The following is a 16,683-nucleotide window of genomic DNA, read 5'->3' as shown; positions in this document are numbered from 1 at the left end:
CAATCTACAAACATTCATATTTCTCTTACAGTCACTTGGCCCATTTTCAATATTAATTCAACCCTGTACTTAAATATATACGGTGCACTTCAACAATACCTTCCCAAACACTAATATGAAGTACCATAATCACCAATCCCTTTACCACCATGTATTTCACCTCATCTGTCTTTTCATTCTTCACTACTGACCAACTACTAACAGTCTTCACTCTATCCAAATGCAAAGCACAAACACTTGTCATATCACTGTTGACACTGTCACCATATTAATGAAAGCATGCGTACATGGAGCTGTATCTTTTCCTAGTAGCACATACTTAAAAGAAAGATGGTAGAAATAGATGTATACCACTGTTATATAGTTATCTAATCTTACGATGCACAACATGCGTAAAATACATATAGAAAGGAGAGTATCATTCTTAATCTCTCCATCTACAGGCCTTATAATATCTGCACAATCTGCATGGCCAGGGACCGTCACAGTTGCCTACACTTATATACAAATATAGCTCACCAGTGTGAAAATTCCAAGCCCAACGTCTGCACGCAACATATTTCTTTTTTTTATTTCTCTCAAGTTAATAAAACATGCCTCTTCTAACCCCCTCCCCACTTTTTTTCCACAAGTACCAACGTGCAAATGTACTACAATTTCTTTATATTGCCTGAATTCATTTTCGAAAGCAAATTAACCCTGTACCTCACTTTCAAAACCATATACTCCTTTAAACATGACAAACTACACTTCTTCCAGTAAAACTCCTAAATATATATGGGTACTTGTTCAGCAACTACTCACATTCTATGCACATTCTGTAACAAAATGTGAAACAGCACACTTTACTGATACTATGTTATTTACTCCAAAATTCTTTTTTCAAACTTACAAATATCGTCTCAAACACTCAACCACTGCTACACAATATATAACTCATCTTATTAATTTGTAACTCACCTCTGAGGTGGGTATGCAGATTTCCAATTTCACAAACGCATGCAATATTTTCTTTATCAGACAAGAAATGTAATTCTAGGCTCTCGTAAAGAATAGAACCAATATTGTCAACACTTACTTCTCTTTTCGCACATAAATATATGTACGTAACAAATCACCATCCTTCCTTAATTATTTCAAATTGCAAAACACATTCCTATTGGTTACTCATATTAACATTCTCTAATTTTCTTCTAAAACGCCCCCAACTGGTTCTCCTTTTTTGTGGATTGGACACTCCCCCACACTGCCTCATTGCCATACATCATCAAACTCTTACAACAATTTAGAAGCCTATTTCTAATAATACTACTGTAAAATTTTAAAGAACACACTTCTTCTAGACATACTTCTTATTTTGAAAAATAAACTTTAATAGCTTACCAGTTGTAATAAATGTTGCATTTCATATTTTATTACCAGTTATTTCTACTGCTCCACACATCACCTTTTCACCAAATTCCATACCAACCGTTTCTGCAACATTCGATGGAAGACTACAGGTCACAAGTTCAACAACTTTCATCCTAACAGTTTCTGTAACATTCAATTCCACGTGCAGGTCATAAGTTCACCATACTTCATTCTAACAGTTTCTGGAACATTCAATGCGAAGTGCAAGTCATACGTTCACCATACTTCATCCTAACAGTTTCTGGAACATTCAACAGCACCAGCAGGTAGCAGGTCCATGTTCACATATTTTTGAGTTCAGAACAGTACCTTTCAAATGCAATTAGCAGGAGTGGTTGCGCTCCGCACGTGTGATCGTATCCTATGTAGTGCACGTTTCAAACATTTTTTATTAACCAATCGGAAACATACTTTCTCACCAAACTAACATGCACCCTACTTTCAGTACACAATGTTCTTCATCACCCAATCAGTTGTCGTTTTCTCCCCCTTTCAACATGTCTCTTATCTACCAATTGACTACAAGAGCTAAAGACATCTTTTGATTCCTTCCAGCCATACCTTCAAAATGCTAGTATGGATCGTAGGACACAGCTATGGTTTCTGGTGCAAAAGGTATGCTTAATACAGAGGTATTGACAAAGACCTAGGTTTACAAAATGTGGACATTAAATGGTTTGCCCAGAGAGGTTTAAAGTGGCACCAATTATTGCTTTTGGTTAAAACCTCCTTGCATCTCCAACCCACTGACCTCATGATTGTGCACTGTGGTGGCAATGACCTAGGCACATTGACTGGTGTAGGTCTGGAAATGCTCATGAAGAATACCTTTGGACAACTAATTTTGCTTTTACCTCAAACTGTCTTTGTATACTCCAATGTATGCCAAAGACAGAAGTGGAAATGGTCAAATCAATTCTGTCCTCAGATTGAAAAAACTAGGAAAAATTTAACTAACACTGTGTCTGCATACTCTAAAGATCATAGAATGGGGTCCATCTACAACAACATACGCTTTGATATGGATGACATTTACTGGAGTGATGGAGTACACTTCACAGACCAGGGAAACAGAGTTTTTCTCAACAACCTGAAGCTGTGCATTCGCACTTACATGTAGCTCCAACAAACTCACAATTAACACAAGGGCTCTTTTTAGAGCCACCGTATAACCTACTAACACAGGCCCCTGTGCTATGGGGGGCTAGCGCAGTGCTCAGGCTGGAGAGCTCATGGTTTAATCAGGAAGAAGCCCCTCCACCTACCTTGCACGAGGGCCCCCTCAAGTTTTGTTACACCACCTCACCCTCACCAAATGTCCTCCTCTCGCTTCCATCAAGCGAAGCAAACGTTTGCTATCACAGAGCTGGAACTCTGCATAGATTCCCACCTTGCCATAGCAAACCACAATGTCCATGAGTTAGGCACCACGGGTCATTGTTGAAACTGGCCCTCAGAGATGGTGACACCCAGGGCAACAGAAAGCTCCTCAAGGGAAATTGGACGATGCTCCTCCATCCAATTTAAAGCCTGCGACATCCTACTCTGCGGGGCTGGCACTCCGCAACAGACCACGCATTTGAATTCATAAATGCCCAAAGAAGTAGTGCCCACCCCCCCCCCCGGACAGTGTGGGGAAGCTTCACCCCTCCACACTTAAATTTTACATATACCTCCAAACAAGGGCTACTCCTCAGAGCGGAAGGGGAGGGAAGACGCGCACCCCCCTCCCCATTTCATTATATTTGCTCCACGGAAGTATCACTACCCGTGACAGAAGTAAATCCGTATCATAACTAACTATTGCTCCTGAGAACTACCCCTCCAGCGCCTTGAATTAAATGGAGCACTCAATCCCGCGCTTCCATATTCTTTTTCCCGCTGTCATTTCCAGTCCCTACGCAAATCCCGCCGAAAGCATATAAAAATGTTTCTTTATGTTTCGACTCTCTTTAACACACCTCAGCACCCTAAAAACGTCACAGTGTTCCTACCATACCCTCTTCTACTTTTTTTCTTCCTTTTTCCCCTACTCGTTTCAATCAAGTCACAAAATGTCTGCCAATACTTTCTCGTTTGATGTGTTGGCAGCCAATCAGAGGCAACCTCGTGCTAGGGAGCGCTCAGCAAATCTGATCTCTCAATTTTCAAATATACATATCTGTACATTTTTAAATATCTCATAAACTACTGAATGGATTTACACCAGTTAAACAAAAGCCTGCTTTCTGGACCAAGAGCTATCTCTCTGCCAAATTTGGTGTAATTCCGTTTACCATTTCGGGCTGTAGCTTTGTGTAAAGTTTTCTATGGAAATTAACATGGAGAAAACGTTCTTTTGGACCCCCCTTTATCTCAGCGCCTTCACGAATCACCCCCAAACTTTCAGGACAGGAGCTAACCTGAATGAACAATTAGTTTGAAAATTTCGTGAAGATTCGTCAAACGTTACTGGCAAAACAAAAAATGGTTTTCCAATGGATACCAGGTTCTAACTATAACTACCTACTGGCGCCCGCCAGTACGTAATATATATATATATATATATATATATATATATATATATATATATATATATATATATATATAAATATATATATATATATATATATATATATATATATATATATATATATATATATATATATGCTTTACACTCTAGCCTCCTGTTTCCGCCCTTTGTTTTTCTACTCTCAGCCTAGTACTGGGTTACACTTTTTGAGTAGCCGTGCGCTTAACAACTCTTGTCAATCTTATATTACATGTTCATATATATATACATATCACAGCTCCAAACATCCACGGACAATGTATCCAAAGGAAAGTAGCACACGCAGGGGGTAGTTCCACAACAGGTTTATTTCAGGGAACTAAACAGCATAGGGCTTTGTCAAATTGTTTGGTAGCTGTGGATATATATACATATATATATATATTTTCACCATACCAAACTTGCCATCAAAGAAGGCGCTGACTCCGTGTATCTCAATTCAAACGTTTTTATTTCTCAAATCAGTTGCTGCTCAGATGCGTTTCGGCGGCTTGCTCCCGCCTTGCTCACTAACATCTGTCCATTACGTTATGCGCTATATATACATATACATCTACATATATATATATATATACATTTATTCATGCTCAGGCTTGCACTTGAACACCATCACAAGCTTCCAAGCCAAAAGCTCCTTATTAGGTACGGAAACCATCATTTCGCGGATCTCTTTCACAGCCGAACACCAGTATTGCCTGAAGCATTTCGAAGTCTTTCTTTTTCAAAGGCTGCTGGTGAAACGATGCACAGTCCGGCACTGCCTCTTATATACACGTGATTGCGCGCTCTTAATGAGCTGCTCCTAATTAGACTGCACAGTGTGTCCTGGGCGTTGCAGTGCCAGAGAAAATGTGTTCCTTAAAACTGCAATAATAGTCCTGCTGATATTTTAAATCTTGCAAATGGGCCTCAACGAGTAGATGCTTCCTCAATCCTGTGATAGTGCCCCACAATAGGAGGCCGGTGATTACCAACCCCCATTGACCCCTCCATAACTGGGGTGGTGCATTCCTGACAGCTGGGTTACCACCAATGTATTCATGCTCAGGCTTTTACCCTCCTCGTAGGAAGCACTCAAACACCATCACGAGCTTCCGAGCCAAAAGCTCTTTATTAGGTACGGAAACCATCATTATGCTGATCTCGTTCACAGCCGAACACCAGTATTGCCTGACGCATTTTGCAGTCTTTCTTTTTCAAAGATTGCTGGTGAAACGAAGCACAGTCTGGCACTGCCTCTTACATACAGGTGATTGCACGCTCTTAATGAGCTGCTCCTAATTAGACTTTGCAGTGTGTCCTGGGAGTTGCAGTGCCAGATAAAATGCGTTCCCTTAAAGTGCGATAATAGTCCTGCTGACATTTTAAAGCCCTCAAATGGGCCTCAATGAGTAGACGCTTCCTCAATCCTGTGATAGTGCCCCACAATAGGAGGCCGGGGTTTACCAACCTCCGTTGCCCCTCCATAACTGGGGGGTGCCTTCCTGGTGGCTGGGTAACAGCCAATGTATTCATGCTCAGGCTTGCACCCTCCTCGTAGGAAGCACTCGAACACCATCACAAGCTTCCAAGCCAAAAGCTCCTTATTAGGTACGGAAACCATAATTTTGCGGATCTCTTTCACAGCCAAACACCAGTATTGCCTGATGCATTTCGAAGACTTTCTTTTTCAAAGGCTGCGGGTAAAACAAAGTACAGCCCGGCACTGCCTCTTACATACACCTGATTGCGCGCTCTTAATGAGCTGCTCCTAATGAGACTGCGCATTTGAGGAACTGGCATCGATTCTTGATTACATAGTACCCATAATCGATATTTTGAAATTAGCATGATGTATCTAAATGTTTTAGTATATACACGCAAACATTAGAATAAATACGTCTGTCACATTTTAGAATTCTAGCTTGCACCACTCTCTGTATTTTACACTTTCTTGGCTTGACCGGCGCCATTTTGTGGCCTCACAAGAGCCTTACATTCACCGGCCCCTGCATTCCCTTTTGCTAAAAGCGTTCTCCTGAGAAATAACCCAACTGTTGCAGAATTGCTGTTTCAGCTCGTTAGGCCTGTCAAGGTGGTAGGTAGCAGGAGAAGGCCCGATAAGCACATTCCAGGAGGGGCGCGGGGCGGACTGTCTCAAAGCTGGCAGAAGGGAGTCACCCATTCGACCTTGCTAATCTGGGATAAGCTAAACCAAGAGTGCTTTGTGTGCCATATATGGCCTTTCCTTTCTGTACCAAACTGTACCAGCTTGTACTTTTCCATGTTGGGCCATGATTTCGCAAATGCAACTGTATATATGTGATGTCCTGACAGTGTGCCAGCAGTCTTCTTGGCGGACCTCGTGGGGTTAGGTCGCAAGAAGCTCCTCTGGCAGAGTTTGTTTGTCTAATAAATGCTTGGACCTTCTACACTGCCAACCGACTGATTATTGGTAATGGGAATGGGATTGGTTGTGGATATAACTATAATTGGGAGGTGGCAGATAATTTTCGGTACTTCAGTTGGCGACTCCGCCGGGACTCCGCGTTGGGGTCGTCCCTCTGTATTTCAGAAGACAATCGGGACATTGAAAGGGGTGCTCCAGATCGGGGGGTTGCAGAATAGACCAATGAGAATTTGGGGTTTTGCTTTGCCCTCCCGATCGCGAGCACCTCAGCTGCTAGTGGCCCCACGCCGGAGTCCTTCGGGTGTGACCCGAGAACCAGCCATGTTGGCCCTATCAAGAGTTGGCAGTGGAGAACGTGCAATCAGACCTGTGTGCACCAGGTGAGTGCTTTGTCCTGTTTTGTGTTGGATTGTTTTTTCAAATTCCGGATTTGGTACTTGGCATTTGGTGACCTGTGGTCACGGAGATACTCTGAATTGGGGATCTGACGGGCAATGTTGAAATTGCACGTGCAGATGCCTCTGGTTTGATTTGGGTGAAAAAATGGAGATAGCGATTATACGCCTTTTGTGGAAACTGAGGTTCTCACTTGGCCGGATTGTTCTCGGGAACGCCGACAGTTGAGATTGGGTAGCACTCGGACAGATCTGGAGCGGCGCTTGCAAAAGCGGGCTTAGCCAGCATAGTCCGGGAGGTGAACCATGAATACTGTTGGATGGCCTGTAGGTTGGTCTGTGGTTTAGAAACCTGTGTAAACTATCTCTAGGCAGTCTAAGGACAAGACTGTTGTTGAAAGGTGATCTTTGCAACTTTGGATATTTGGATAAAGGGTTCTCCATAGGTGGGAGTCGACGGGCTCCACCTTCTGTTTGCAGAATATTGGTATTCCTTTCGTTTTTGTTGTGTATAAAAGCACCGTGTCTTGTTTTATGTTCAATTTGAGAGTTTTTGTTTCACAAACGTGTGTATGTCTGTTGAATGAGAACATGGCCATGTGTTTGAGAGGGTTGTGACCGATGTAACTTGATTCTGTTATTTTTGCATAATAATAATCGATTCCTTTTCAGCTCACGTAGAATAGAGAAGTTAAATGCTGTGCTTTAGTAAGTTATGCTTTGGCTGTATCCACCGAGAGAGCGTGAGGTTAGACGAAAGTCAACCTGCCCCTCCGGAAGGAACACCCAGCCATGATATGTATTGCAAACACGGTATTGGCCCCCTTCTCTTTAATTCCTTGTGGCATAAGTACACCAAGGATAACGTAGAACCACAGTGGCCGAAAACTGGATCCTTTGATGAGAAAAAGATTCAGTATTTACAAGAGCGCCTCTTTGTTAAACGCAGCCGACAGGCCATGTTTGACACTCTTAACAAATGGCAGAAAGAGGCAAAGAAAAGACGTATTCGGTCAGAAAAAATACTCAAGATACAGCAAGGGCAAACAATAACACAGAAAGCTATTGCACATGACAAAAATAGAACAGAAAAGAATATTGAAAAAGAAGATAGACGATTTAGGCTGCAAGTTGATAAGAGATATGTAACGCAAAATGAAGCTGAGGATGAGATTGAGGATCTGCTAGACAAAAGAACTCCTCCGCCATATGCCCCGCAGCGCATATATCCCGCGGTCCCTGTTCAAACAGCGGCTGCACCCCAAGCATCCGCACCAGAGAAACGAAGCTCTGTCACCCCTAGACATGACACCAGCATCCCATCCCCCTCCCCGGGGGACCTGGTCACCCTTGTCCCTGATTCTAGACAGACCTTACCATTCCCTCGCGTACAATTGAACGTCCTGAATCCCGTAGGGGTCTCTCATTCAGCCAGCACCACACCCGGTATGGCGGACCAGACCCTGAGAGGGGCATCCGGAGGGTTGGATGGTAAACGATTATTCACTAGGTCATCTGTGGCGTATGTTGAGAAGGAAGTGTTAGCAGATCAGGCTGTCAAATGGATAAGGAGTGATGCATATACAGTGGAAGACATATGGAGTACAGTGAAAGATTTAGAACTGGTAATGCAACAACATGTGATATTCCAAATGTCTAATTCCCTCATTTGGTCTTGGGAGGTCAGCTTCAATAACGGGAGCGCTCCTCAAATACTGTACGAGATTCGAGACTGGACTCATAGATTTAATTTGACCCCACAAGAGGTGTACAAAAATGTAGTCACCTTGGTACAGTATCGAGGGAGATTATTCCTAAAAAGCCCTCAGTGGACTTCAGAACACCCACTGACTCAGTGGACTTCGCAGCACCCCATGCGAGAAGTCCATCCCATTTATCATCCCGAAGTTCCTGAACTGCGTGATGATAACCAACAGATCACCCGGGCACGGATAGACGCCCGATTTCAGGAGCAATGGGTGTACACTCCATGAAAGAGAAGTGATGTCCTTTCTCTGAAATCCCAACTGCCCAACCCTCGAAAGAACCCTACCGCCTACTACAAAGAATTGACCGAAGCTGTGGCCTCTGCCGTAATGACATTAGCAGATGTCGAGCTATTCTTTGGGTTGCTTGTGCCCGTTGATATATGGCGGCAGGTGCATGACTCTGATCACGCTGAACTGGGAGGGACGAGTTACGAGGGTGGGATCGAGACCGCAAACCGGGAGACAAACCTAGAAATGAAATAACATCCTTGCCAGCAAAAATTATTGCCTTAATGCACACCTTGATACCTCCGAGGAAGGTTGATTGGGACAAACTGACTGCGTGCCGGCAGAAAAAGGATGAAAGTGTGTCCGACTTCTTCACTAGGTTTGAAGGAGTTTTCATTGACTTTAGTGGGCAGGATTTGGCTACGGAAGGTGGAATTAGGTTGTTTGTGAATAGATTCGTTACAAACCTGGCTCCGGAAGTTTCTGCACGTTTGCAAGCGGCAGAGAGTACTTGGACTACCTCTACCCCTTCTGGGATCTTAAGCATGGCCCAGTACTATGAACATAGAGAAAATGAATGTAAGGAGAAAGTGGAAAAGAAGGCCAAAGACCTTAAAACACGAGTATTGCTGCAGCAGGTAATACGGGGACAAGGAGGGGGAAGAGGAGCTAGAGGGCCCATGTCCAGAGGGGCGGGTACAGGCCGAGGCACGGCCGGGGCTCCGACTGTGGGCTTGAACCAGTGTTCCTATTGTAGAGAGGAGGGGCATTGGAAAGCGCAGTGTCCGTTGTTGCTTGCCCAGAACGGAGCAGTCCGAGGGCGAGGACGTGGACGGGGAGGCCCCGACCGGAATGATATGTGCAGAGAAGAAGGATCAGGCAAGTCTGGGCGTAATCATTTCGATAATCATCAGGACAAGCAGTACTATCACGATGATTACGAATATGAAGATCAGGATACATATGTACAAGCATAGGACAGCCAGGGACAGAGTTGGGGCCAAGTGTCGATCCCGGTCAATCAAATGGGACCCTATGTAAAAGGGGAAGTGATGGGGACTTCTGAGAATTTCCTAATTGACACAGGAGCAATGAATAGTTCTGTTGCTCGATCATTGGTTCCAGGGGCGGCTCTGTCCGGGCAAAATAATGTCTCAGTGGGATTCTCTGGAGTTTCCGTTGTCAGTCCCATCTCCAGACCTCTCCCCTTCTCGATTGGTCCCGCCACTATTGACACTCCTCTTTTGCTGACCTCACATTGTGGAGAGAACTTGCTGGGTTTGGATATGTTGAAAAAATTAAACGCGACAATACATTGTTCTGCTGATGGGGTTTATTTGACAATTCGACCCTGCACTGAACATATGAAACAATGTTTTGCCAAAAATGAACCCCTTCCCCCAGAGTTCGATGGCATCCCAGACACGCTTTGGGCAACAGGGGATGCTGATGTGGGTAAGTTGGATATTCCCCCGGTTCACATTACGCTGAAACAAGGTGCGAAAATGCCGCGCATCCCGCAGTACAAGATAGCACCTGCAGGGGAACGGGCTTTGGTGTCGATTATTCAGGATTTGATCGACAAGGGAGTAGTGGAGGAAACAGCTGCTAATGTTTGTAATAGCCCGATTCTTCCGATTTTGAAAAGGAGTTCTGATTCTGGTGAACCGGGTCAGGACGCTGCTTATCGTTTTGTGATTGACCTTAGAGCTGTCAATAAAATTGTGGTGCCACAGTAGCCCGTGGTAACCGACATCACCACGATCCTTACAATGATTCCACCGACTGCCCAGTACTTTTCGGTCATTGATCTGAAGAATGCCTTCTTCAGTATCCCCATTCATCCTGATAGCAGACAGATTTTCGGATTCTCGTTATCTGGACGCAGCTTCCACTTCTGTCGCGCACCCCAAGGCTATACTGAAAGCCCAAGCATATATAGCCAAGCCCTTAAGGCTTTATTAGACGATCTGGACTTGCCGGAGGGTAATGTCCTTTTGCAATACATGGATGACTTACTGATTGCCTCGGATACGGAAGAAGGTTGCAAAACTGCCACCGTCAAATTGCTGCACCATTTGGCTGCTAAAGGGAACAAGGTATCCTTGTCGAAATTTCAATACTGTCGACAGGAGGTGACCTACCTTGGTCATCTACTATCTAAGGAGGGTAGACGACTAACACCTGAACGTATTACTACTATTGCTAAAATGTCTGTTCCTTGCACGCAACGCGAATTTCGCGCTTTTCTTGGCATAACCTCTTACTGTCGCCAATGGATACCTAACTTTTCCCTTCTTGCTAAGCCTCTGTTGCATCTGACTACTAAGGACGTGCATGAACCCCTCCCCTGGACGGATGAATGTCAGCACTATTTTGACTCTTTAAAAACTGCTTTATGTTCTGCTCCTGTCTTGGGCACTCCTGACTACCGTAAACCTTTTGTACTATACGTGCATTAGGTCGACGGTTGCTCACTTTTGGTGTTAACGCAGGACTTTGGTGGTAAGCAAAGACCTTGCGCTTATCTGTCAGCCACACTGGATAATGTCGCAAGAGCACTTCCTAGCTGTCTGAGGGCCACAGCAGCTGTTGCAGTGGCGATCCGACAGTCGGAAGGACTCGTCCTAAATTCCAACCTGACAGTGATGGTGCCACATGCTGTGGACACATTACTAAACAAAACAAAAACAGAGCATCTTACAAGTGCACGCCTCACTGGATATGAACTAACATTATTTGCACCAAATATTACAATCACTTGATGTGCAACACTGAATCCTGCCACATCGTTACCACTCCCTACGAGTGAACTTAATGATGACATACATGATTGCATTTATCGCACTGAAGAAGAAACTAAGGGCAGGATCGATCTCACGGACACTCCTCTAGCTGAACCCCAAGGGGAGTTATATGTAGATGGGTCCTGTTTTAAACAAGCAGATGGAACAACAACAGCTGCATATGCCATTACGACTTTGAAAACAGTAGTCAAAACATTCCGAGTACCTCATCGGTCAGCCCAAGCTGCTGAACTTCTGGCCCTCCTGCGAGCCTGCGAATTAAGTGAGGGACTCAAAGTCAACATTTACACTGACAGCCAATACGCCTTCGGCGTGGCCCATAGCTTTGGGCGGCTGTGGAGGGAGCGGGGTTTTCTCACTTCCCATGGTCAGAAAATACAAAACTGTCCCCTGGTTTTGCGGCTGCTGGACGCCCTCACCTTGCCCAAGAAATTAGCCATCATCAAATGCAGTGCGCACAAAGCAATAGTGGATGAGGTGGGGGAAGGAAATGCCTTCACAGATCAGGTGGCCAAACAGACAGCGCAGTCCCCAATGTCGACGATGTTTGTGAACTCTTCTGCACGGTGGGTGGAGGAATCTGAATTGTTTGATAACACCATGGAGAGTGTGCGAGTATTACAGAAGGAGGCCACACCCGCAGAATTAGAGAGATGGGAAAAGGAGGTAGGAAGACTGGATAAAAATAATTGTTGGGGTGATTTGACTGTAAAGCAGAGATGGTTACTGCCTAATGCACTAGTACAGGCCGTTGTGACTATGGCGCACGGCCCTGCACACATAGGAGCGAAAGGTATCTGTGGGCTTCAGGATCCAGTTTGGAACAACCCTAATATCCAAAGGACGGCAGTCCGGTTGGTCCAATACTGCATGGTTTGTTTGCAACACAATCCTGGGAAGGGAGAGAATGTCTTGAGTGGGAATTTTGCACCCCCAACGCTGCCTTTTGAAGTACTCCAAATGGACTACATTCATATGGAGCGTGTCAACAATTTGAAATACGTCCTGGTGGTAGTTTGTGCTTTTAGCAAATGGATTGAGGCCTACCCCACTAAAGAAAATACTGCCATGGCCACAGCTAAAGCACTTCTCAAAGAGTTTGTGCCCCGCTTCGGTTTGCCCCGCTTGATCTGGTCGGACAACAGGGGGCACTTCCATGGGGCCCTTGTCAAGCATATCTGCAAGGGCCTACAGATTAAGCAAAAGTTCCACGCTGCCCGGCATCCGCAATCAGCAGGGCTCATGGAAAAATACAACAGTATCCTCAAACTCAAAATGGCCAAAATACAGGAAAGCACAGGGTTGAAATGGCCTGACACCTTGCCTCTAGCCCTTATGTCACTGCGTGTTACCCCACATTCCCGATCTGGTCTCTCTCCATATGAGATTATCTTCGGCAGGCCCGCTAATGTATGGGGAGTACCCCGGCCACGATCCTTTTCTGATATTGAATATCCTATGTTGATCGATTACCTCTATGCTTTAACTAAAGACCTTCGTTCTGTTCATCAGCAGGTAGCCTCCGTACTGCAGCCGCTGCCAGAGGGCCCCGGACATCGACTACAACCGGGCCAGTGGGTACTGGTGAAGAAATTTGAGCGAGACACCAGCTTGGCTCCAAGGTGGTCCGAGCCCCGGCAAATTCTCCTAGCCACCCGGACGGCAGTTAAAGTGGATGGGAGAAAACACTGGATCCATGTCTCCCATCTGAAGAAGCTGCTGTTTCCACTTCCCTATGATCAGCAACGCCCAGGGGGAATTCTGACGCAGGAAACTGAGAGAGCTGCTGCATTTGTACCCTTTTCTGACGCCTGTGAGATTGAAACAAGGCTACAGGAGGGAGTGACGAGATCAGACGACTTGGTCTCTACTGAATCTGCAAGCGCTTTGAATCCTGTTCTCAGTACCCCGGCAAGCGAAAATTCTCATGTGCAAAAAGTACCAGGTGTACTATTCCCTGATCAGGAAGTGCCGGGTAATGTGCGATACAACCTGCGGCCAAGAAAAGAGAAAAACGGTGCCTCAGACCCCAACACCAGGAGATAAGGAAAGACTCGATTGAATAGTCAGGGTTTGCTAGCTTGTCGGTCTGAGGTACTGAGCGAGACACTGGACTGAACACGTTGAGAGCTGGAACTTTGATCACTGTGCTCTGTTCAGAAAGAAGACCAGCTAGCGCAAAAGGCTAGGTTGTACAACGAAATAAAAATTTGATAGCCACTCTTTTGTTGCTTGGATGAACGATAGGAGTCTGCCTGTGAGACTCTGACGGACACAGGGAGAAGAACCCTCTGGCAGGACGGACTGCTAGGCCCAAGTTTATTTTTGGACTTTTAGCTAGAAATGTACCCTTTTTCCAACTGCACCACGTCACGTGCCATTTTATGAGCCAATGTTTTCCACATGGACCACGAGGGTCAAAGTAGCATTTGTAGTGGTTATAGCTGTCGTTATAGCTGTGTTTAGGGGCTTATTCGTCTATTTAGAGCATAAGTACCCTTTGCAGGATTTCATACCGACCTCCGCTGCCCTATCTGAGCATCTGTTGTACACTTTAGCACCTCACAAAGAACGACATCGCCAGACTTATGCCAAAAACATATTTGTTGAGATGCTGCAACAAACGCACAGTGTTACCAATGTTACTGATTGCTGGGTTTGTGGGCTTTTGCCATCCGTAGTGCACAACCATGATTTGTTTCTCTCACTGCCCTTGTCCTACATAGGAAGCTGTGAGGCTTGGTTCAGACTGTTTTCCTCCATATATGGTCACTGGGGTAATAGTCGCAGGGATTCTGAGGTGAAAGAATATAATGTGGTTATGTCTTTTATCGATGAGCATGCGGGTTTTAACCAGTCGGGAAATGGGGGACGGGGAACAATAGATCCACAGGAATGCATGAACAGATACATGGTGGTTAGGAATAATACTTGGTTGCAGGAAGAACTTAAAGATTTTAGCAATTTCAATGCCACTCAATATTTACAACTTTTTGTTGCACGAAATATAACAGGGGATTGTATTGTGCCCATTCCTATTTTGAATGTTTCCTCCGAATTTTGTGTGCAAGGAATAGGCCATGTACGGGTTGGAGATAGTGTCTGCAATTATACCTTCCGTATGAAGAAACGCATTAGCCCTGCATTAGTTACACCACCCAATGTGTATTTCGTCTGTGGAGAAAATGCATATACTTGGTTACCACACAATTGGGCCGGGCATTGTTACTTGTCCTTCCTATACCCACCTGTATACCTAGCACCATCTGATTATCACAAGACGCATCAGCTACACCCTGTACGCACTGCACCCACTGCGGTACCTATTAGAAAACGTAGGCAGCTCATCAAGACCGAAGTTGACCAGACAGACACCTCCTTAGAACAGTTCACAGACTTTAGCAAAGGATTAGTGCCGTTCTGGGGACCCATATTCAATAGCAGAGAAATAAGGAGGTTGTCCAGGATAGTGGAAAATGTCATCAACATAACTACTGACATCTTAACAAACTTGACTGTCGAGCTTCAGGCGACGAGGCTCGTTGCGCTCCAAAACAGAATGGTTTTAGACGTCATCCTAGCTGATCGAGGTGGAGCATGCCGCGTGATTGGCAGCTCTTGCTGCGTGTATATTCCAGACTCCGCACCTCTGTTCATCTGGCCATTCAAAAACTACACCGCATTGCCTCTGAAATGCATATTGATAATGGGTACTGGTCACTGTCAGGGTGGTTCTGGGGGCTCCTGTCCACTTGGGGATGGAAGCTATTGTTGATTCTGGGCGGAGCAGCCGGTATCATCTTTACCTGTTGCGTTCTGATACAATGTGGCCCGGCTTGTTGCTCCTATTGTGCCTCTCGAATTACTACACTATGCGTGCCTGCCCCGGTCCCATCTAAAAGTCAGATGCTGCAAAAGGAGATCCATGAATTGATGGCCATTAACGAAGATATTTTTAGAAATTAGCATGCTTGACCTCTGTATTTAGCTACACCACGCTAAAAGGAGGGTTTGAGGAACTGACATCGATTCTCGATTATATAGTACCCATAATCGATATTTCGAAATTAGCATGATGTATCTAAATGTTTTAGTATATACACGCAAACATTAGAATAAATCCGTCTGTCACATTTTAGAATTCTAGCTTGCACCACTCTCTGTATTTTACACGTTCTTGGCTTGACCGGCGCCATTTTGTGGCCTCGCTAGGAGCCGTACCGTCCCCTGCATTCCCTTTTGCTAAAAGCGTTCTCCTGAGAAATAACCCAACTGTTGCAGAATTGCTGTTTCAGCTCGTTAGGCCTGTCAAGGTTGTAGGTAGCAGAAGAAGGCCCGATAAGCACATTCCAGGAGGGGCGCGGGGCGGACAGTCTCAAAGCTGGCAGAAGGGAGTCACCCATTCGACCTTGCTAATCTGGGATGAGCTAAACCAAGAGTGCTTTGTGTGCCATATATGGCCTTTCCTTTCTGTACAAAACTGTACCAGCTTGTACTTTTCCATGTTGGGCCATGATTTCGCAAATGCAACTGTATATATGTGATGTCCTGACAGTGTGCCAGCAGTCTTCTTGGCGGACCTCGTGGGGTTAGGTCGCAAGGAGCTCCTCTGGCAGAGTTTGTTTGTCTAATAAATGCTTGGACCTTCTACACTGCCAACCGACTGATTATTGGTAACGGGAATGGGATTGGTTGTGGATATAACTATAATTGGGAGGTCGTAGATAATTTTCGGTACTTCACAGTGTGTCCTGGGAGTTGCAGTGCCAGAGGAAATGCGTTCCCTTAAAAGTGCGATAATAGTCCTGCTGACATTTTAAAGCCCGCAAATGGGCCATAACGAGTAGATACTTCCTCAATCCTGTGATAGTGCCTCACAATAGGAGGCCAGTGATTACCAACCCCGTGGCCCCCTCCATAACTGGGGTGGTGCATTCCTGGTGGCTGGGTCACCACCAATGTATTCATGCTCAGGCTTGCACCCTCCTCGTAGGAAGCACTCGAACACCATCACGAGCTTTCAAGCCAAAAGCTCTTTATTAGGTATGGAAAACATAATGTCGCTGATCTCTTTCACAGTCGAACACCAGTATTGCCTGACGCTTTTCAAAGTCTTTATTTTTCAAAGGCT

The sequence above is a fragment of the Lissotriton vulgaris genome, chromosome 8 (genome assembly GCF_964263255.1).
Source record: "Lissotriton vulgaris chromosome 8, aLisVul1.2, whole genome shotgun sequence".
Taxonomy (NCBI): Eukaryota; Metazoa; Chordata; class Amphibia; order Caudata; family Salamandridae; genus Lissotriton; species Lissotriton vulgaris.
This window is presented reverse-complemented; position numbering follows the sequence as displayed.